This window comes from Palaemon carinicauda, chromosome 7 (genome assembly GCF_036898095.1).
Source record: "Palaemon carinicauda isolate YSFRI2023 chromosome 7, ASM3689809v2, whole genome shotgun sequence".
NCBI classification, from domain to species: domain Eukaryota; kingdom Metazoa; phylum Arthropoda; class Malacostraca; order Decapoda; family Palaemonidae; genus Palaemon; species Palaemon carinicauda.
The window spans coordinates 122188598-122211431 of record NC_090731.1 but is presented as its reverse complement, the minus strand read 5'-3'; positions in this window follow the sequence as shown (position 1 = coordinate 122211431).

Genomic DNA, 22834 nt, shown 5'->3' with positions numbered 1-22834 from the left:
AACTCTCTTACAAACAGAAACTTAATAATACAAGTGACTTTTATCAATTTTTTTTTAGAGAATCTCTTAAATTCTAATTGAAACAATTAACTAAATAATGTTAACATTGATAAACATTTCACGTAAAATGGAAAGGTGAATAACTGTAAAGATCATAAAGTTTTGCGTAAATATGTACATAACTAATTCTTCTGACTATAGGAATAATTAAATTTTACCGACAAAAAAAAAAAAAAAAATATGAAAAATAATTATCGATTGATTTCTTGAAAACATGGCGATCAGAAACATGTGCAACAGTGTTTCTCATAATTTTTTTTTTTCTTTACATATTTCGGCGATATGTTTCTTTTGAATTTCATACACAAAACTTAGAAAACAAAATGAAAATAAAAAAAAAAATTCCAGTGGATCATACGTTTAACAAAAATGGAAAACTGCTTATCCCCTTCTAGTGACAAGGTTTCTTCGAGGAAGTCTCATTTCAAGATTTGGCCTTACCTTCGAAGTAAAATAAAAAAAACTAAAACCACTTGGTGAGAGAGCATGACTCCCTAGCTCAGTAGTGCGTTCCTAAATCTAAAATAAGGGGGATTGAAAAACCTCGTCTTGGTTAAGAAGGCGAAGCTACAGTAGTAGAAGGAGGATCACTGGTAATAAATGCATAAAAAAGGACGGAAATACGCTGAACAGGTTGATAATGTAGTATTTATTAGGTCAATAGGCTACAGTATACTCGTAATCAATAAATCTATAATAGAAGAAAACTAATTCAAGAAAGGATGTACTACATCTTTTTACAACATTAAGTTGTTTTTCATAGCCAGGGCTAATAAAGAGAAATAATATATCATAAGGATCATTGCAACATTCAGAGTAATGTATAAAGTCATCGCGCAGAGAAATTCCATAAAATTTACCGTCTAACATTACTCATATCTTTCATATGCTTTACAACTCCCGATTACTAAAGCTTTTCCTTTCTCGTAATTAGATCTTCCAATTTATCCCAAGCTTTCATGTATTCCTCCCATCAAGCCTTCAAATTCTTTCAGAATATAAACTCTTTCTCCAATCTATCATTCGAAAACCTTTCTACATAAACAAAGAAACTTCTAGTACTCTGATACATCCTTTTACCCAAACTAACCTTTTAAAAAGTATCGAATAACTAGTTCTTTTCCATATTATAGCAAACAAGTATTTATAATTAGTAATATAGTAAAGAGCACGTAACTATTCTTTTTACTGTTAAGAAGTTTTCTCAGTACTTATAATACTGGGTTGAAACTCACTTTGATTTCAGCCACCGAGTTGTACAGACTTGCGCAAGGTGTTCTAAAAATTCAAATTAGACTTTTTACCTTGGTCAAATTACCGGTATAGTACTTACCTGCTTTATGCACCATGCATGGTGCCAGTCCCTCCTCTTCTTTGCATTTGAGAAGTGAAGTTGCTGCTAATCAAATTGATATTGTAAGATCTGAGGGTTGTTTAATTGCAGATGATCTTGGTTTGTCAAGTGACGGGGAATTGGCTGTACAATCATTCCAGGAAGTTACGAGATCAAAAAGGAAAAGTTTAAACGGTGTAAGTAATGTTTCAGTTATGCCTACTGATAAAAGGAAGATAAGTGGCATGTACACCAAAGGTAGCAATGACAATTTCAGATAAGATCCTGACACGCAGGATGTAAGGAAGAGGGTGTACTTTCCAAATGATGTGGAAATGAATTATAATCAGAAAATTCAATGAACAGTTGAGCCGTGCAAACAACACAGGGAAATGGAAGCCTTGTTCAAAGAAGGTAAGAATAAACCTTGTGTTACAGTAAAAAATTATGAGGCAGTAAAGTTTCTAACAACCACCGGGTTTAACGGGATCAAAGTGGTGTTACTAGATAATAGGATTAAAAGTACCAGAGTAATCATATTTGATGTCCTTATATATTTAGAACCAGATGACTTCTTATTTGAAGGAAATTTTGTGCCTGTAAAGCGTCGTGAGGTGAAGGTGAAAGGAACTATTCATAAGAGATCTCAGCTGATTACCTTGATTAAGGGATTTATACGAGAAAAAGTCTTTCTCTCTGGAATTGTATATAGGAATGTTAGTGTTTTTAATTAGGTACCAGTAATTTGTTAAAAATGTAGTAAATGGGGTCATAGGCAGTATAAGTGTCATGGTCATTTCCGATGCAGATACTGTGGAAAGAATCATGATTCAAAAGAGTGTATTGCCAAGATCAATGGAAATGAGAACGTTGAGCCAAAGTGCTGTAGTTGTGGTGGAAAATATAATGCTTATTATCATTTGTGTAAGAAGAAATTCCAAACAAAGCCAGTAAACACCCATGATAGAGCAGATAGACCAAACGTCAGGCAGAACGAATGTCCAGTTGTTAATCAGCAGTCGACTCCAATCAATGTCTGCGGAGAAATGCGTAAGCAGTAAGGTCTACGGTCAAGAAATGGAGGTAAGGAAAGTAAACCAGATATTGAAACTATGCGAGATCGTTCGGAATTTGACCTGATAAATCGAGAGTTGAACGAACTTAGAAAATAAATTGAGGGTTTGCAAAAATTTTTTTGTTTTTTTTTTGTTGGAAAAGTAATCAACTAGGTAAGAATGTAACTGGTGATGACAACACAAATGCTGTACCGAAAGAAGCATCATTAGGAGGTGGTAAGGATAGAAATGGATTGTTAAATGAATTTCTGAATTTGGCAGATTTGGTACTAACTTATGCTAATAACCCTTTGGACAATGTAAAATTGAAATTGTTATAGCCTGTTAGTATATTGAAGGACAAATGTCTAAACTATGAAGAATGAAAATGTTAAATATTTGTCTTGGAATCTTAACAATTAAAAAAAAATAGGGTAACTGATCTGCGTGCATATATTAATTCTAACAATATTGATGTTATAGCTCTGCAAGAGGTAGGAATAAGCGGAATAAATATTCAATTGAAAAACTACTAAAATTTTGAGTTACCTGCAGATATGAATGTGAACTGCAGGGGACTGATTACCAGTGTGAAAAGTAATATTTTCGCAGCATTACAGGCTACTGAAAGGGTTAATGTCTATGTCCATCCTGATAAGATGGTTATTGACGACTTTTCACATGCTATTTATGTTGAAGAAGGTCTATTAATAGGTGATTTGAACGCTGGGCACAAAAATCTTGGCACCAAGGGTTTTCAAAATCGTAATGGGATGGTGTTAAACACTTTTTTGAATTCTATAGATGCTGCTAAAGTTATTGGATATGGTGACTACAAATATTAAGGACGGTAGGCTAGATTTTGCAATTTTTTTAATATGCTGGATATAAAAGCAAGTTCGGATATTGTAATCGCACTTTAGAGTGATCACTTCGCTATTGAAGTTGTGATACATATTAACAAAATGAGTTTTGTTAATAATAGAAAAAGATATCCACTTAATGATGGTCAGCGTAGTTATTTGTATCTAAAATTAGAACTTGGTATAATGAATATGAAAAACTTGATGTAACAGATGAAAATGTATTTTTCGAAATTCTATTGAAAGTGTTGGATTCTATCTTGGATAGACATAAGCCGAGGAATTTGGTTGGGTCTAATTCAAAATCTAAAAGGTATTATAATGATAAGGTTATTAAGTGGTGGCACATGGTGTTATGAAAATGCCACAGTAACTTGAGTAAGGACCCTGCTAATGAAAAAAAACAGAGACTTTGATTAAAGTTGCTGAGTGTACAAAAGATATAAATCAAAAGGGAAGAAGTAGATACTCGGACAATTTATTTGAGGGATTTTGGTAGTTCAAAAAATTTGAGCCATGTCTGGAATAGTGTGAAAAAAGTAAGGGGGGTTAGAAAGAAAATTAATGTTAAAGATAAAGCTAATGATCTTATTAATAAGTGGTCGTATGCCTCCAGTCATTCAAGTCTTCCGAATAATATCCAGAGTTGTTTGAGAAAGCAAACGTATTTGAGACGGGAGTTGATTCGCTTGCTAAGTGCGTTGAACGATGATACTCGTGTTACATTTACTAGAGATGAAATTCTGAATTCTGTGAAAAGGGAGAATTCTACTGCCCCGAGTAGAGATGTAGATGGTCTTCGGTCTAATAACCTTTATGAATTTATGAATTTTAGAAGCACAACAGACTGTGTGATAAAGTGTCTTGTGAATAATAATGTAAGATTTCGATTGTTTGTAGATCTTAAAGGGGCCTTAGATAAGGCGATTAAAAATGTGATTTTAGAGAGTTTGGTGAATAAAGGTGTTAAAGGAAAACTATTAACATGGATTGCAGACAATTTAAGTAATAGAAAGCCAAGTGTATTGTTTCAGGGCGAGGAGTCTAAAGAGAAAGAGTTTGAGCTTGATACGCCGCAAGGTGGAGTATTGAGCCCTGTACTTTTTAATATTCTTATGGAAAATGTATCTTCCTTAACTTTTATGGGAATTCTCAGATTCTCGGCTATTTTGACGGGCCAAGAGAGGGTTGTGAACTCAAAGGCAGGATGCAATCAACTGAGTTGTTTATTAAGGAACACTCTCCTTTATATACAAAACCTCAAGGCAACAGGACATAACATGTTCGAGAGACAGACAATATTACAGAGCAAAACCGGAGACATGATCATTCAGGTTCTTTTTAGTGCGAGGGAAGAGCGCAGATACAAGCATAATATATACAAAATAATTATGTACAATTGTGTGACACACGGTTGGTACACTATGCTGACGATATTCTAATTCAATGTGTAGATGAAAGTAGTTTGACCAAGGTTATTGACGAACTCTAGTGTTTGTGTGTACGTTTATGGTTGGTTATTAATCAAAATAAAAAAAAAATACCAATCAAGAACTGCCGGTGGACAAGAATTTTCATTGAATGTACTGAGATTGGATAAGGTAACTCGTTATAAATATCTTGGAATGTATATAATTTTTAGTAATGTGAAGGATCAAATCGTTCATGTCAAAAATATATGTCTCTCTAAGTTAAAACCTATAAGAGTGTTATCTAATAGAGGAAATGGTGTTGATGTACCGGTTCTGAGGTCAGTATATCTAAGCACTCTACAGAGTAGTATTGACGATTCCGCCGCAATATTGTCGTCTTATTCTGAGAAGGATATTAGGCTATTAGAGGTTGTGTAAAATGAAGGAATGAGGATTTTACTTGGTTGTGCGAGGACAACAAGAATAGAAATCATGAAAATTGAACTTAATAATCCGAGCGTTATGCACAGAATTCAAGAACTAACGGTGATATCTGCCTTGAGACTCATAAGGGGTGGTGATAATAGTCTAGAGTCAGCTGTAGATCAATTCAAATCTTACTTTGCTAGAAACTTTAGGATGGATGCTTATACCAAAAAACTTATTCGAATACAATGCAATAGATTTTTGTTTACCAGTACCACGAAGTATTGATATGGAGCCATGGACTAAGAAAACAGTGTCTGTACAAATAGATAAGTTGGATGGTAGGAAAAAAGATTGTCATCTCCAAGAATTACTATTTGGATGTCCAAAGGAAAATGTTATACACTTTTACAGTGATGGATCTGTTAATGGAAATAGAGCAGGTTCTGGTGTAGTTATAAGAGAATTTTTTGAATATGGCAAAAGTGTTGAGGAAAGATTGTCCAAAAGGATTGCTGATAGGAGTTCATGTATGGCGACAGAACTTTGTGCTATTTATGTTTGTCTTTAATACTCACTAGAAAAGAAGAAAAGTTTATGGTTTTGTTGATAGTCAAAGTGCTTTGTTTGCCTTCAACAGTAAAATGTCTACTGATGATTTACTTTTAAGATGTAGAAAATATATACACCCAATTAATTCATTTGAGTGTGAGGTAAGTTTTATGTGGATTCAGTCTCGTTGCGGTGTTTCATGAAGTTGCTGACTGTTTGGCTAATGATGGATGTGACAAGGAGATTATAGAATACAATTGTATATTAAGTATTTCTAGAATGAAATCTGAAATAAGAAGAGTGGGAGAGCAATGGGAATTTGAAGGTGCTCGCATGATAATGAACAATGGGAGCAGGAGCATGAAACACTACAATATTGTTGTGAACAATACTAGTTTTAATTATGGTAGAGCTTCACCCCGATATGACTCTTTTATGATGAGGTTACGGGTTGGATATAGATAAAGTTGGGAGTATGATGTTGGTTCTGAAGGAATGTCTTACAAATTATGTAATAATGTCAAATCACTTACTTTGTATCATTATATAATGGACTGTAAAGGTTTGGAATAATTCAGAGATTGTAATATTAAGATGGTTTGTTAAATGATAAATAATTATATGGTTAAGGGAATCTTGGATAAATTTTTAAAGTTTGATATACGTTATTAACTATTTTCACAATGTCAGAATATTTGTTGAATATACTTTTTACCACATCATTTGTTAATTATTCTTTTTACAACATTTGTTTTGATGCTTGTGTGCATCCGGGAGGGGAGAGAGATCTAGGGAGGAGGGAGGCAAAAATATATGGTAAAACTGGGTTAAGAACATAACAAAGGATTTATTTGTCTGTAAAATCTGGCTGTGGAAATATCCGTTGAGAAACCAAAGTTTATCTCAAGTAACGGATGCAAAACAAAATATTTTTACGCATCGAAAAATGTTGGTCATTCAGATTAGCGATTAATATGAAAGAGAGTTTCCTTTTATAAATTATATTAATATTTTCTAAATATAGCGTTGTTTCAGATTGCAAAATTCTATTTTTGGACAATATATTTACTCTTGATTGTCTTTTGATGACGAGGGCAATATCATGAAGGTCATTATTATTATAACTATTATAGATTTTTCAAGATACTGTTGAGTAGGCTTTTTAGCATGCTAACAATCTACTTTTGATGTATACTTAATGTCAATAAATGTTTTGAATTTGAATTTGATTTTGGTAGAAACTATGGAGTCATATGTTTAAATAGGTACGGCTGATGCAAATATATTTAGATAAATTGTATTTTAAACAAATTGTGTTTTAGATAATTTGTTTATAGATGAATCGTAATTCAAATTGATTTGAACAAATTATTCTTGGCAAATTATTTTACATAAATTGAAGTTTACACTAATTGTTTTTGACATATTCGCTTGAACCCCTAAAACTAAAAGTTCATCTTATCTTCTTATGATTAAAAGCCAATCCGGCCTATGCTATAATTCCCTCACTGAGTTTCATAATCTCCTCATCACATAAACTACAATTGTTAAAAACATTTAGAAGGATATTCATTTTTTCTCTTGAAGTCGATTATTTTTCTATGATTTTAAAGACATGAAGGCATTCTTAATATTTCAACATTCTAAATTTCATATCATAGTTGAATTAAGTGAAATGCTTAAATTATAAAAATAAAATCCAACTCTTATAAACTCTAGAACACTCATACTATCGATATCATTTGGCGAATGATATATGTGATTTGTTATGAGTGGAAGGACTCACTATGTACTTCGGCTTTATGCTTTGACAAGCCTTCTTTGAACAGCTATTCACATACTGAAAATGAGTGAAACCTTAGTTAGAGTTAAGAATTCTATACACAGCAGATCCATCAGACACAAGTTCTGAAGAAAATTTTTGAGGCTTTAACAAACAAATCTTTGAATGTGTTCGAAGAAGTTCACTAAATTGTATTGAAGTTATGTTACAGTGGCGTGTATCAACCATTGAATTTAGATTTAGATTTATAAATATGAGAGGTCAGCAGTGGTGCCCTGGAGTGCGATTCAGAACCTATATTTGGTAGGCAGTTTGAAGGAAAAGATAAAAGACTGGACAGCAACATTGAAGAAAGGGAGGAACAAAAATGTATATAAGAAGGCTAAAATGTGAGAGCAGCAAGAGAAGAAAATGTGCTGCAAAGGTCTTTATTAATCCCTAGAGTCTGTCATATTTTCTTCACAATTCACAAAATTTGCAACCTACCGCTAATCAGTCTATAACAATAAGACTTTAAGTGTTAGGTTTCAGTTCCCTTGTAATAATCATATTCTACAGTAATGCCATCGCTATTACGTCAAGAAGTAATAAATAAGTTCATATTCTTCCGCATGATATATATATTTACTTACTTCTCTCCACCGATCTTAAAGGCTTTGTACTTCCTTATTACAGCCATTTATCTTTACTGAAGTATGATTAAGTAATTATTCTGGTATGGAAATTTCATATCAAAATTATCAATATTATCCTAGTAATATAGAGGTATTAAAGATGGTATGGTATAGGTATTACGTTGTTGAGACCTATTGAATAACGTCATTGAAACTAAAGTGTAAGCAGGAGAGTGACTGGTTTGGTGAGGAAGTTGGTCTGGGGTAAAGGTTTGTTTTCTTATTAGATATTCAACATCTTTATGAGTGGGATGATTAGAGAAATCATAGAAAGTACAATAAATACATGCGCAAGGCTGTAGGATTGAATGAATGAGTTTACAACGATATATGTAATGGTTGATGTTTGTAGATGATACTGTTTTTATTAGCAACAGTTGAAGAAACTGATAAGATAAAGTAAATGTGAATAAGAGTACTGTAATAAAATAATTGGAAAAAAAGAAGAAGACATATGGGATGTTAGAATAGATGGTGAAAAAGTTTAAATTCGTCTAAGTATGTTGGAATACATACTGTATAAAAGGAGTGATGGTGATAGGAAATCAGAAGGCAAGAGGAATGTATGACATATGCAAGACATGAATAAATGGAGTGAGCTGCACAGAGAATCCAATGTTGATATGTATAAAAGGAGTAATAGCAAGATAAAAGAAGAAGGCAAGAGAGCACCATGGCTTGTGTTGGACATGATTAAGTAAATTGAGCTGTACACTGAAACCAATGAGGAAATGTATAAAGGGATTACTAACCCATCTGTCTCGTATGCAAGAAAAGCATAAATATCTTATACAAATTAAAGAATAAGGGTTAAATTTTGTTGAACTGAAGTATTTGTGCAGTGAATGTTGTGCAAGAAGTATTAAATGCATAAGTAATGTAGTGGTGCACAAAAGATGTAAAAAAGCAAGTTGACGTTGTTTAAGTATGTAGAAGCAATGGACGACAACAGGATAATGAATAAGTGAACACTACTGTGACTTTTGTTGTTTATCTCTTAAGTTCATCACTGTTACAGGAAACACAAAATAATGTTGCATGCATTCCATGTTGACCACCTAATTACAAGAAATCTAACACTTCTAGAATGCAGAATATTACTCCTCTGTTATTTCATATTTTATCTACATTTCCCTTCCATTCACTCAGCATCCCCTCCGTCTGTCACGCACTCTACCTCCGGATCCGTCAAAGCTATGTTAACTATTCATCAACCTATCATTCTAACTCGTCAACAAGTCGCTTCCAAATTATCTATTTTTCTTTATATCCCATGCGTTACCCTTTACCACTTCACCCGCGATTCTTTACATGTTTCACAATGTTAGCACTCCATACTTTATATGTTCTACATATTTTTCATCATGCATAAAACATCCCGCTTCAATTCTACAATAGGAGTTAGTTCAGCAATTCTTAATGCTTTTCATTTCTTCCAAAAAATTTACAGTTTTCATCATTTACTTTTTTCCTTACGTCAAAATAAAAAGTAGTTTCTTTCAACTGCTTCACTGGACAAAAATATCAAAGTTCTTTACTATTGTCTGCATAGCTTCTTCAGAAAACTATCAACTACTGTATACCCTCCATTTTTTTTTTATCCATTTCTAGTTATTTAATTTTGTCACCCTTCTATTCTCCTTTCCTTCCGTTACTTTACTCTTTCATCCATTATATTATTGAATAGATATTTAAAAATATCATATTCTAGACTTGTAATACCTTTTTACAAAACAAAGACCTCTACAAACTGTAAACTCGTTCGGAGATTCAATTGTTGATTTTAAATTATTTCTTACATAGTTTGTAATCACCATACAAATAGAATCTTTAGGTGTCATAAGCTCTCGCTATTATAATTCATAACCTTTTTCTCTTATTACATAACTTTCCACAATATCATTTTCCTAAATCCCGATTGATTTATACACCTTCATCCTTTCTTAGATCTATATCCTTCTTACTTTTTTATAAAAAAAAAACCTTCATACACTTACTTCAGCAAACATTATAATGTTTTGTCTTTTGAATTCTTACAGCGACCACTGCCACCTTTCTTCCTTTATAGTGGAACAAATATTTCACCCATTTTTTTCACTCTGAACATTCTATCCTCTAGACATATTTTACATTTGGAGACTCACTTGATGTTAAACCAGACGCAAGATGGGTGTAGGGATAACAGTCTCATTGCAATGTTCCTACTGTCCTTCAATTGACAAATGCGGTGTCAATTCTAGTTTATAACCTGAAGTTTTGCATATTGTAATACCTGAAAAGATCTGCCATGGTCAAAGATGATAAGAGATGAAGTTAACCAGCACAGATCAGATCACATTGTATTTAGCGAATTGTGGAATAGGATCTCATGGATGTGGGATATATCTCCTTTTCTTAAAAAAAAATTATAAATCTTCTCAGCTTTTTTTTTTTTAAGATCTCCATCTAACAGTATCATCAACAAACATCCCCCCATCCATAATCAATTCATAAACATTCTACGGTTCTACAAACTATTACTTTGTTTCTCATCCTTTACTTGGCTTTGTTAGTCTTTTATGCCAGGAACACTGGAATATTCTACCATCCTTCAGTTTCATATTAATTTAATTACTTTTAAAATAAATCCTCTACCACATCATGTATCTCTATTAATTGTAGCTCTAGGAATATTATCATACGTATCTTACAGATTATATAATTCCATATGTAACTTTTTTTAACTATTAATAAATATGCTCTAACAAAATAAATGTAATCTGATACAAATGATTTTAGTAAAAAATAGATTTATAACATATTTTTACTAATGATGTTAGTCTTTAAACTAAACTTTAAAGGTGAGCTAAGGGAAAGATGGTAATTTTTTTTCTTTTATTTCAATGTAATTTATGATTTGAAAAGTTTATGGGATACTTATAGGTCTTTTTGACATACTTCATATCAGGTAGTATGTTATACATTCTAATACATCTAGTAATTATCTAATATTAACCTAAATATCAAAAATAATATGGAAAGATTAATCTTTCCATCAATTATCAATATATCTGATAACATCGGCTTACGAAGTTTGACTACAATTGGGATTTGATTTTATCGCTTTTCCTGCAAAATGTAATGCAATTAGAGAAGAGCAAAACATTAAAAGTAAGTTAATTCTTGTAAGCAAGCCATAAAACAAAGTCACGTTGGTATGTGAATGATATTGCAAAAAAATTTGAATATTACATCGTGTATATATATATATATATATATATATATATATATATATATATATATATATATATATATATATATATATATATATATACATATATATATACATATATATATGTATATATATATATATATATATATATATATATATATATATATATATATATATATATATATATATATATATATATATATATATATATATATATATATAATAGAGTTTATGAACATAAACATATTTCTAATTTCTTTTTATGGCCGAACTTTTCATTTGGCGAAATCTAGTCTTTGTTGCAGCTCTTGTGTTAATGTTGCATATGTTTATGCACTGTGTGTATCACGAAAAAGTAGACGTTTGGTGGAAATTGATAACTTACAATGTTTAGTCTACCAGTATAGAATTTAAGTACTGTAGATGTACTTAAAACCGCAAGAAAATTTTATCCTTGATTGTAAATAAAACAAAGAACTTGAAAATTGAAAGTTTGAATAACTACATTAAAATTTTATGGAGATTATCGTCGTTTAAGTTGATAGTCAAAAAAACTTTTTTTTTTTTTTCGAAAGAAGGTCCAACGCATTAAAATATCTTTTAACTCCAAGATTTCTTTTCATACCTAATAATACTATGTTTTCAATATAAGCATATTAACTTGATGTTATTTTCTTTATAATGATAAAACCAATCAGGTAAATCAACAATTCAAGCATGAAAATGTAAAGTTAACAGAAAGCCTGAACATAATTACGTCAACAGTTCTAGAGCAACAGATTATTATACAAATATTATCTACTTTATAAAAAGTATTGAATTGTAATTAGGTAGAGAAGAATCATTATTGTCGAGCATAAAAATTCATGAAATTCTCTCAAAATCTGGGGTGTCCATCAACAACAGATTTTTACGCTGGGTCTTTTAGCTTTACCTGTGCAATAATTATTCAGCAGGATAGAGGAGGAATCAATTGAGCAATGCGTTTTGGGAAATGGTGAATGAATGCATACTGGACCCCTAACACCCCCGCCCCCTTCCCCACACCCCTCACCCCTCAAAAAAAAAAAAAAAAAAAAAAATCCCTGTTTCATTAATTTCGACAACGAAGCTCTTCATTCAATTTTCCCGGAGTTAAAGTGGAAATGGAACAGCTACGAAGTGAATTCGTAAATTCCTAAAACAATTTATTTCAGTCTTTACATCCTTTTCTTCAACTTTTTTTATTCAGATAAATATTTAACCACCAAGTGCTGTTTCTAAATGACACAACAAGCCATATACTGCAATAGTCATACACTTAAAAATTTGCATGAAAAAACTAGACGGGCACATGTTCACTAAAATAAGATGTACTCCTCACCACTAATAGTAAAACTCTGACTTTCCAGTGATTCCCAAAGCACTGTCCACACAGCCTATCATTGTGAAAAAATGAAACTAAAATTTTTTTATTTCAAAAGTTCTTAAAAGCAGTATTTAAAGACCGATGTAATTGGCACTCATGGTTATATGATAGAGTTTTGCCTTCAAAAACAAACAGATAAATGTATTCAATGACAGTTAGTCCTAAAACTACACATTAGTGAAGCTTAAGACTTTGAAACCATGAATATCATCGGTATCAAGATTTTTAATAGGCTTTGTTTAAAGTGAACATATCATGTAGTGACCTATTTACAATACAAAATATAACATGCATTTCGTTATGGAAATTACACTGAGATAAAGTAGAAAAAAAAATCTTATAAGATGTTCAGCGTAAATTTTCTATAAGATCTTCAGTATACTGTAACTCCTTCAGTTTCATGACGTTTTCAATGAAGGTCTTTTCATTCAAACATTGATAAAAAATTCGTAAGCACCGTAAATTTTCTATTATGAATACATATTTTCTTCCTCTATAACAGTAGGTACTTTAGCCATACACTAAAAACGGTCCTAACCTGATTCCCTTTATTATTTAATCCAATTTAAATAAACCGTACCCTTCTCCATAATCGTTTTCCTAACGAAATCCTGAACTGGATTTAGCCTCTCCTGGTACTTATTGAATAATACCATTATAACGAATTTCAGTATTTTGAATAAGGAAAGTTCCAAAATTCTTTGGAAATCCTTTTCAGAAATGGGCCCATCAAATATTTATAAATTTTTGCAAATCACAATTTGTCATTATCCTTGTTCCAAATTGTCATGGAAACCAAATGTATTCCATCTGGAGCATTAAAGTTTTTTGTTTACATCTTTTTCCTTCTAAAGGCAACGTTGAATGGCACAAACCCCATAGACAATCCTGACTCCCAAGAAGCCATATTTCAATACGCTTTTCGGAAGAATAAGCAGCTCTTTCACAATTATTTACCTGAACCCATTTTTCCAAAAACAATCCATCAATAATGACCCCCTTTTCATGCATGGATGTAATATCCCATTAAGATCAAGTGCCACATAGACCTTCTCTTCAAGTGGTTCTTGTTATTATGGGCAAGGAAGTGTAATGGAGAACCTCATAACAAAATTTGGAGAGAGAGAGAGAGAGAGAGAGAGAGAGAGAGAGAGAGAGAGAGAGAGAGAGAGAGAGAGAGAGAGATTATGTATTTTATGTAATCATAGATGACTATTCCTAGTTATGGATGCAAAAATAATTTATATCACTGAAGCACTAAAAACAATGTAAGACCATTATACCAATGAACATGAGAAGAACCTGTTCTCCTGAAAAAAAGTTGAATGTTTTTTTTTTTTTTTTTCATTAATCAAACATTTGAATTTATTTCGGAATCTTTATTTTTCTGAGAATTAATATTGGGTTTAGCATGTCACGGTTCATCGAGCTAATTGTTAATTTTACAACTTTGCATATATTATATTTTCTCTCAAAATTTTGGTAGATTTTAAGGAAAAACATTTATAACATTTCGGTCAAAATATTTAACGAACCCGCATATGTGAATACAATCATGAAAGTCACAAGCTCGAAAATTGATGCCAATTGTTCAGGCAAAATAGGAGGTCTTAGAGCATTTTTACTTTCTTATCACAAATGTTATTCATCACTATTTTGTTGATATCTATGTTCAACAGCCTGAAATACTGGTGATATGGCTGTATATATACATATATATATATATATATATATATATATATATATATATATATATATATATATATATATATATATATATATATATATATATATATATATATATATATATATATATATATATATATATATATATATATATATATATATATATATATATATATACACACACTTAATCTTTATTATTTGCCACCCACTGGATGCATCATTGCTCAATGATCTCATGCCATCTGTCTGATTTCATCCCAATTCTCAGATCCAACCTCCCTTCACTTGTCGTTAGCCACGGGTCTCTTAGTCTACCACGTCATATCCTGCCCAGAGGCTTCCATTCAGGTAAATCCTGGACTAAATCATCTTTCCTTCCTAAACTATGACCCATCCATCTTCATCCTCATAATCTAACTATATCGTTCAGATCAACCACTCCTGTCATCCAATGAATTGCAAACATTTGTTATATGCTACTCCAATTTCGCAAAATTCCTTTGCAAGAAATTTTGCATCAGATGTTGATTATTATTATTATTATACATATATATATATATATATATATATATATATATATATATATATATATATATATATATATATGTATATATATATATATATATATATATATATATATATATATATATATATATATATATATATATATATATATATATATATATATATATAATAATAATAATAATAATCAACATCTGATGCAAAATATCTTGTGAAGGAATTTAGCATCAGATGTTGATTATATATATATATATATATATATATATATATATATATATATATATATATATATATATATATATATATATATATATATATATATATATATATATATATATACACACATACATACATACATATATATATATATATATATATATATATATATATATATATATATATATATATATATATATATATATATATATATTATAGCTACGAAAAGAAAAAGGGAAAGACTTGATTGAAAGGTAGTACTTTTGTCTACTAGATCTTATGTACCATAGGTTAAATTTTAAATCTAAGCCTTGTTCTGTTTTCCGTTAATTCGTTTTTATTCTTTTATCGAAAATCTGCCTTTTCTGGAATTAGCTATGGAACTTCCTTCTCTTATATCAATACGAAGTCATTGCATATGTATTATCATTGTTGAGTCTTTTGATGTCTTAAAGAGAATTCAACAATATTCCTTTGGGTATAGTCATTTACATGAATTATACCCAAAGGAATATTTTTGAATTTAATACCATAGGGAGCGTTGTTGAAACCTAGAAAAAACTATATCATTATGCTTATTCATAAAATGGGAGACACAAAAGAAAAGAAATTACCACTCGATAAGTTTACTCTTCGTAATATATAAAATATTTACAAATATCATAATAAGACGATTGGAAAGACAGCTAAACCTAAATCAACCAAGAGTGTAGGCAGGCTTTAGAAATGGATATTTAACAACTGACCATATCCATGTAATTAACCATCTAATTGAAATATCAAAAGAGTATGACAAACCACTATATATGGCATTTACAGGTAATGAAAAAGGTGATCTTGTCAAAACATCATCAGTAATGAAAGTCCTTCAAAAACAAGGAATAGAAGAATTATACGTCTTGAAGATAGCTATGGAGCAAGTACTGCAATCATAAAACTATGTAACGATAGAGATAAATTATCCATTGCATATCTAATAAATTTTTTTAAGAATCTAGATTAAGAAAATGTAGGAATTGATATTAATAGGGAATACCTTAATAACTTAAGATTTGTGGATGATATAGTTGTATTTATTGAATAATGGGAGAAATTATAAAAAATAATGTTCATTGAAAATGCAGAGACAACAAATAAGATTTTTAGACCAACTTCAGGAAATTATTAATAAATATACGTACTTAAGACAGAGTGTAAATGTTTCCCCGAGATACGAGACCGAAATTAAAAGAAGGTTAAGCATGGGATAGAGGGAATTTCGTAAACAAGATAAGATTATCAAGAGTAAAATATCACTTTCTGTAAAATAAAAAATATTCAGTTTTACAAGGTAACAATCATCAGCATAGTTAAGGTTGGTGGGACGAAGTTGGGACAGCGCTGCCACATGAATATCCTTGAATGGAAAATATCATAATTCATTACAGATTCAAATAGTTTAAGGAATAATAATTGTATGCAGGACGGTGTATAACTATGATGTAATTTGATGCCCTTATAGTCAGCGCAATCAACATAGATAAATTGAATAATGAAAAACGGATCTATTTTTGGGTGAGATGGCCATGACATCCTGATAGAAGTTCCTATAAGTAGCTTCCTAACGGGTATATGTGCTACAGAGATATTCCAAGAGAATTTTACCTTTAGGTCTCCAGAATTTTAATTCCTGGCGGGAATATCCTTAAAATGAACTTAAGGATATCGCATAATATCAGAGGATGTATTCTTGACACGACACATAGCAATTTGCACCCCTAATAACGTTTACGCTTCGAGGAGGAAAGTGGCAGAATAGAAAGGGAGCCGTATCAAGGTTACCCTAGTTCTCATACTACTATTGAGTATCACAACAGTGCCATATCAAGGATGGCAGACATTCCTTGTAGCGTTGAGCATGGTGCTACAGATACAGTACTTTGGTAGGGATACTGTGAAGAGATTTTCTTTTAGAAAAGAAGGGTGGGTCAATCAAGACGACATGTCCATCTCACCCAAAAATTTATTTTTTGCTTCGCTCAAAATCCGTTTTTTGGGCTCAAGCTATGTCGTCCTGATGGAAGCGTACTAGAGCATTAATGTAACTCTGGATTTTCATCAGTGCCTTAACCTTGGGACAATATTTCTATGGTCATTTGGACTTTTTGAGACAAATGACGTTACCATTATCCGTCATCATCACTAGTCATAAACGATGTTAGTGCTTCTTGCCCCCTACAGGGAAAAGTCCTTCTAGACAGTAGAAAAGGGGCCTCAAGGTTAGCATATATTGTATGAACAAACATAAGTATACACTGAATATACAAACAGTCTCATAGTTTGTATGAAATGCCAAATCAATATCCGTGCCTCTTATATCCATTGTTTGCAAGCATACAATTTTATGAAGAATACTTACTTCAGTAAGTCAGAGAACTCTGGCATTTCAATCATGCAGTTGTCGGGTGAATTGGGGCGCAATTAAATTCTAATAGACATTTATTTTTAATAAATGATTAAATGATTTAACAAGTAAAATGAATGTAGCATGATAATAGAATTATACATGCAACATATACAGAAAATATATTTCTTTCTTGAAAGGAAAGAAATGATGAGGGCCACTCTCAGATTGAAGAAAGATTTTATAATGAAATTTCTCTTCGTAATTTCTGTACTGGTTACCTTTTATCTACACTGTGTACTACGTACATACGGCACTAGTGCTATCTGTATAATTCCACACCTGGGATTTTTAACAGCGTTAGTGTCACCATGGTAACACTCATTCAAAGGAGGTCACACTAAAAGTGATGACCCCTTTTCCCTTTAATTGACATTCCCAGTCAATTAGCTGTTCATCGCAGAATTATAGGGCAGGTTTAAATACACTACCCGTCGCCACCACATAATACTTCAGTTCATGGACCTGCTTAGCATAGTGTTTGTAGGACACTCTTGATGATCCCCATCCAATATATGAGCGAGGACGTTCAAGGTCCCAATTAATTAACTGTAATTAGGAGGCAGGTTTTAATACGCTAAATGCCGCCACTACATAATGCTTTAGTTCATAGACCTGCTTCGCATAGTGTTTGTAAAACACTCTGGATGATTTCCATCCGCTACATGAACGAAGACGCTCAAAGTCCATATACTGAAAGAAATTCAGTGATGAAGCAATTTTTCTCGGATCATGACCTGCGGGAGTACTGTCTGGATCTGCTCTACGAATAAAGTAGGTGAGCTTCTCCCTCAATTGTTTTAGGGATAAGATTGATCCAGAGGTTTCTCCTTTAAAGAACTGTCCTCTCCTGAAGTCTGAAGTTCTACGAAGATAGACCTTTAGACACACTACAGGACATAGAGAGACATCTTCCTTCGAAGGGCAGATTCTCCAGGGACCCCACCTCTTATTGGGTAGCTCATTTTTAGCAAGAAAGGTTGAATCAAGGAAGAGATTCAGTTCTCCCGCTCCTGTGAACTGAAAGTGGCCCTCATCTCTGGATAATGCGACTATTTCACTAACTCTAGTCCCAAAGGCTATAGCGAACAGAAAGATAACCTTTTGCGTTAGATCCTTAAGATAACAATCTTCATTGTTCACAGATGAGGCATAATGTAGGAACTTGTCCAAGGACCAAGAGATGGGCTTTGGTGGTGCTGCAGGCCTAAGCCTGGCACATGCGTTCGGGATTTTATTAAAGATTTCATTCGCCAGTTCCACTTGAAAGGCATATAGAAGAGGTCTAGTCAAGGCTGACTAACTCGTAGTTATCGTGTTGGCCACCAGACCTTAATTATGAAGGTGGACAAAAAAGGACAGACAGAAGTTCATTGAAATTTCTTTCGGTCCTTTTGCTTTTATGAAAGAAACCCACTTTTTTCCAAGAAGACTCATATTGTCTTCTAGTTTACTTAGACTTATATTCTTCTAGGAATTCTATATTACCTTCTGAGATCCCAAATCTTTTCCTAACCGCTAGGGCAAGAAAATCATGAAATGAAGGGTTCGGGTTCTCTGTGATAAATCAAAGGAAATTAACTTCTGAACCTTCTGAAATAGTCCTGGGTTCAGAACTAGGGCCAGCCTTAGCCTCAGTTCCTTCACTAAAGAGGATAGATTGCTCTAGGGCTACTTGGGAGCCAACAGAGCTAATCCTCCCTGGAGGGATCTCAGCATGTTGAGGACCTTCAGCAGGTGACTGGATGGGATGAGCAGGAAATCCTGAGTCCATCCCTTCCATACCAGAGATATGATGTCTGTTATCTCCACTAAAGGATCCTCGTATGGGGCTACATATCAAGGTAGTTCTAGAAGATGCTCGTGATGAAGAGGTTGATCTGCAGCTCAGGGACTTGTTCCCATCTGAGAGAGAATAGGTCTGCGTCCGTGAACTATTCTAACTCTATCAGCTTGAGCTCAAGTAGAGCATCCACTGTCACATTGCGTATCGATTGTACATGAACTGCTGACAGGTGCCATTCCTTTAAGAAAGGGATGGTTAACGTCACCTAGACTGTATGAGACGTTCTCTTGCATTGTTGATTGCAATGTCTCATTATCGCTTCGGTGTCCCAGATCAGCCGTAGGAAGTCTGATCTGCGTGGAGAAAGTTTCCCCACATGACAGGACCCACATGGTCTTGGGACTTTCGGGCTTTGACCTTTGTTAGAGGAAGAGATTAAGGAAGGACCGATACCTGTCTTTTTAGAACTCTTCGAGCATTTGATGTGTATCTTCTCTAGACTCTTAACGCATCTCTCAGCAGTGCTCTTAGCACCGGGTCTGTCTCTATTGCGAACTGGCTTTAATGGTTTTTTAGCGATTGAAACCTTTGAACTGGAGAGAATCGAGACTTCTTGAAGCTTATCTTACATCCGCGATGTTCTGAGAACCGGCTCATTTCCTTGGATGTTCAGAGACCAGCCACTTTGGGTGCTGCCCACCCTAGCCTTTCGTTCAGGTATATTGTTGCCTGAACCCTTCCTTGGCTTGGTTTTTTTGTGACTGTATCTGCCAATCCTGTGAAGATATTTAGGACTGTGTCTAGTCCAAGAAGTATCTTTCCTAGGATATACGTTGCCCTCTGTAACTTGAATCCTAGATAGGAGGGGAACGGGTGATTGACTGGAAGTTGCCAATAAACAACTTTCAGGTCTGACAAGACTACGGACACCCCTTCTTGAAACAGGGTCCTTATGTTCAGAAGGATTAACCATCTGAACTCTCTGTTTTATTTGAACTTGTTGAGTGGCGGCAAGCTCAGAATGATTCTGAGTCTTCTTGAGTCCTTCTCGTGAACACCAAGCAGCCTTCCCTGGAATTCGATGGATGCTCTAGAGCTCTCAGGTATACTATTCCAGGAGGGTTTTGGATTGTAGGATGAGTTGAGGAAACCATGGTAGAGACATTTTTACCTCCCATCTTAGTCCCATTTTGATTAGGCCTTGGATCCAAGGATCGAAGGTCCAGCAATCCTAAAGGAACCTCCCTCCTACCAGAAGCATATCTATGCTTTGAATGGTCAGTAGGTTCATATTTTCGACCACCTGCCTGTGGCACCGTGAGCATTTCCTGCCCTCCTTCCCAATGGCTATCTGACAGTTGGGACATGTAAATCATGCCTGGGGCACCACTAATTCCTTACTTGATTTCCCAAATAGTAGCTTACGCATCCTATCATTAGGTAGGTAAGGTGCCGGAGAGATTTTCTGGAAACCTCTCACCCAGTTGCGTAATTTGTAACGAGCTGCATTCCTAGTCTCTATCGACTTGGGATTCTTGAAACCCTCGGACATTAAGGTCCAATCTACATTGCATACCTGCAGGTTCCAATAGTGTAGGGATTCAGAAATAATATTGTAGGGGGCGTGAAACCTGCATGTATCATGACCGTGAAAACACTTACTCTTGATCTTGCAGAAGACTGCAACACATGTCATCTAGTGTTCCTCCTGTAAAGAAAGGAAAACAGAATGAGTATATAATTGAATATCTCAATGATAAGTAATATATAAAAGTTATCTTTTAACAAAATAGCTTAGGATAGTAAGCTATAAAATGCTAGTGGAAGACACATACTTGTGTATCCCCTGCAAGCAAATGCTGTTACCTCCTCTCAGTATTAATTATAAGGAGATTTCTCTATCAAGGGAACTCCAACTAAAAGGGTTCTAACCCCTAGGGGTAGAGAAGTGTATAAGACACTGTCCCTTTTCATTCTTACCACTGTGGGGTAAAGATGACTGATTTCTTAATCATAATATTGAAGAAATACTATTCTTTCAATATAGGAGCGGTACCAGCAGAAGCTCGCACAAGGGTATCCAAGATATGTTAGAAATAACTACTGTATAATCATACTATAGTTTTATATTTGCAGTATATATTATGTTGCAAATTACTGGCTACTGTATAATTATATATAATGTAGTTCAGCCAGAGTGCTGCCTTTGTGGCAAGTATCTGCCGGCACGGTCCAGCTGGCATGATGCCAACTGGGCTATGACAAATAAAAGACATATATTTGTATATACCACCCAACCTATTTGCTGTGGCCTCCCTTACAATATTAAATCATAGAGTTTCCTGATCAGGGAAACTCAAGGATAAGGGCTCTACCCTTTAAAGGTTAGGAGTGTAACACCCGATCCCTTGAAATATTTAGTATTGTAGGGTAATCTGAAAACTGATTTCTAATCAGAATATTGAAGAAATTATATTCTTTCACTATAGGATTGGGCTCAGCAAATACCCGGGTAGGGATACCCAAGATATATTGGAAATAACTACTAGTATAGTATATACCGTAGTTTTTCTATCTGCAGTATATTTTATACTGTAAATATACTGACTATCTGTATAAACATATATTGTAGTTCAGCCGGCATGTTGCCGGTATAGATAGTTCTTGACGGCACATCCAACATGCTAGCTAAAAGAGAGAGAGATAGCATGGAGTGAAGGCTACGTATTACTATGTATATATACAGTAATTAAGGATGTAAAGTCTAATTTTACTGCCTTTCTCCAGAAAGAAGGTTCAAATGAAAGGGGAGAATGTAACATTCAGGCTTCCATCCAGCCACAGTACTATCGCCGGCAAGATCCCGCCGATACACCGCCAGCAGACTAGCCTCCGGCAGCACTGGTACAGTCAGCGTGCGGCCGGCTGAGTCAGCACCTATCTGTGCTGATCTGGCCGGAGGTACTCCGACAATAGAACTTGTGGCTAGTAGTCCAAGGGAGAACTGAAGAACCTTGGTGATAGAAGGGACTTCCCACTCACAGCCATCATGTCTGCCAGCAGCCACCAGCCGCCAGGAGCCCTCATAGCTGCCGACAAATGACATGGCTACCAGCAACATGCATCGCCGCCGGTAGCCGTCATAGCTGCCAACAGTTTGTAAGACACATAGTCGCCGGCATCCAACAGGGCCTCCGGCAGTTTTCATGGCTGCCTGCAGCTGGCATAGCCGAAGGCTGCCGGACAATGGCTGTAGAGAGGGAGTCTGGCTGGCCCCGCCAACCTACCGGCTATGGTAAGGTTGCAGGGCACCGGCTCAAGAAAGACAATGGCTCGGCCATCATAAAGGAACAGAGGGGGAGGAAAAGGGTACTATATGAGGTGTAGTAGCAGCCAGCAATGTT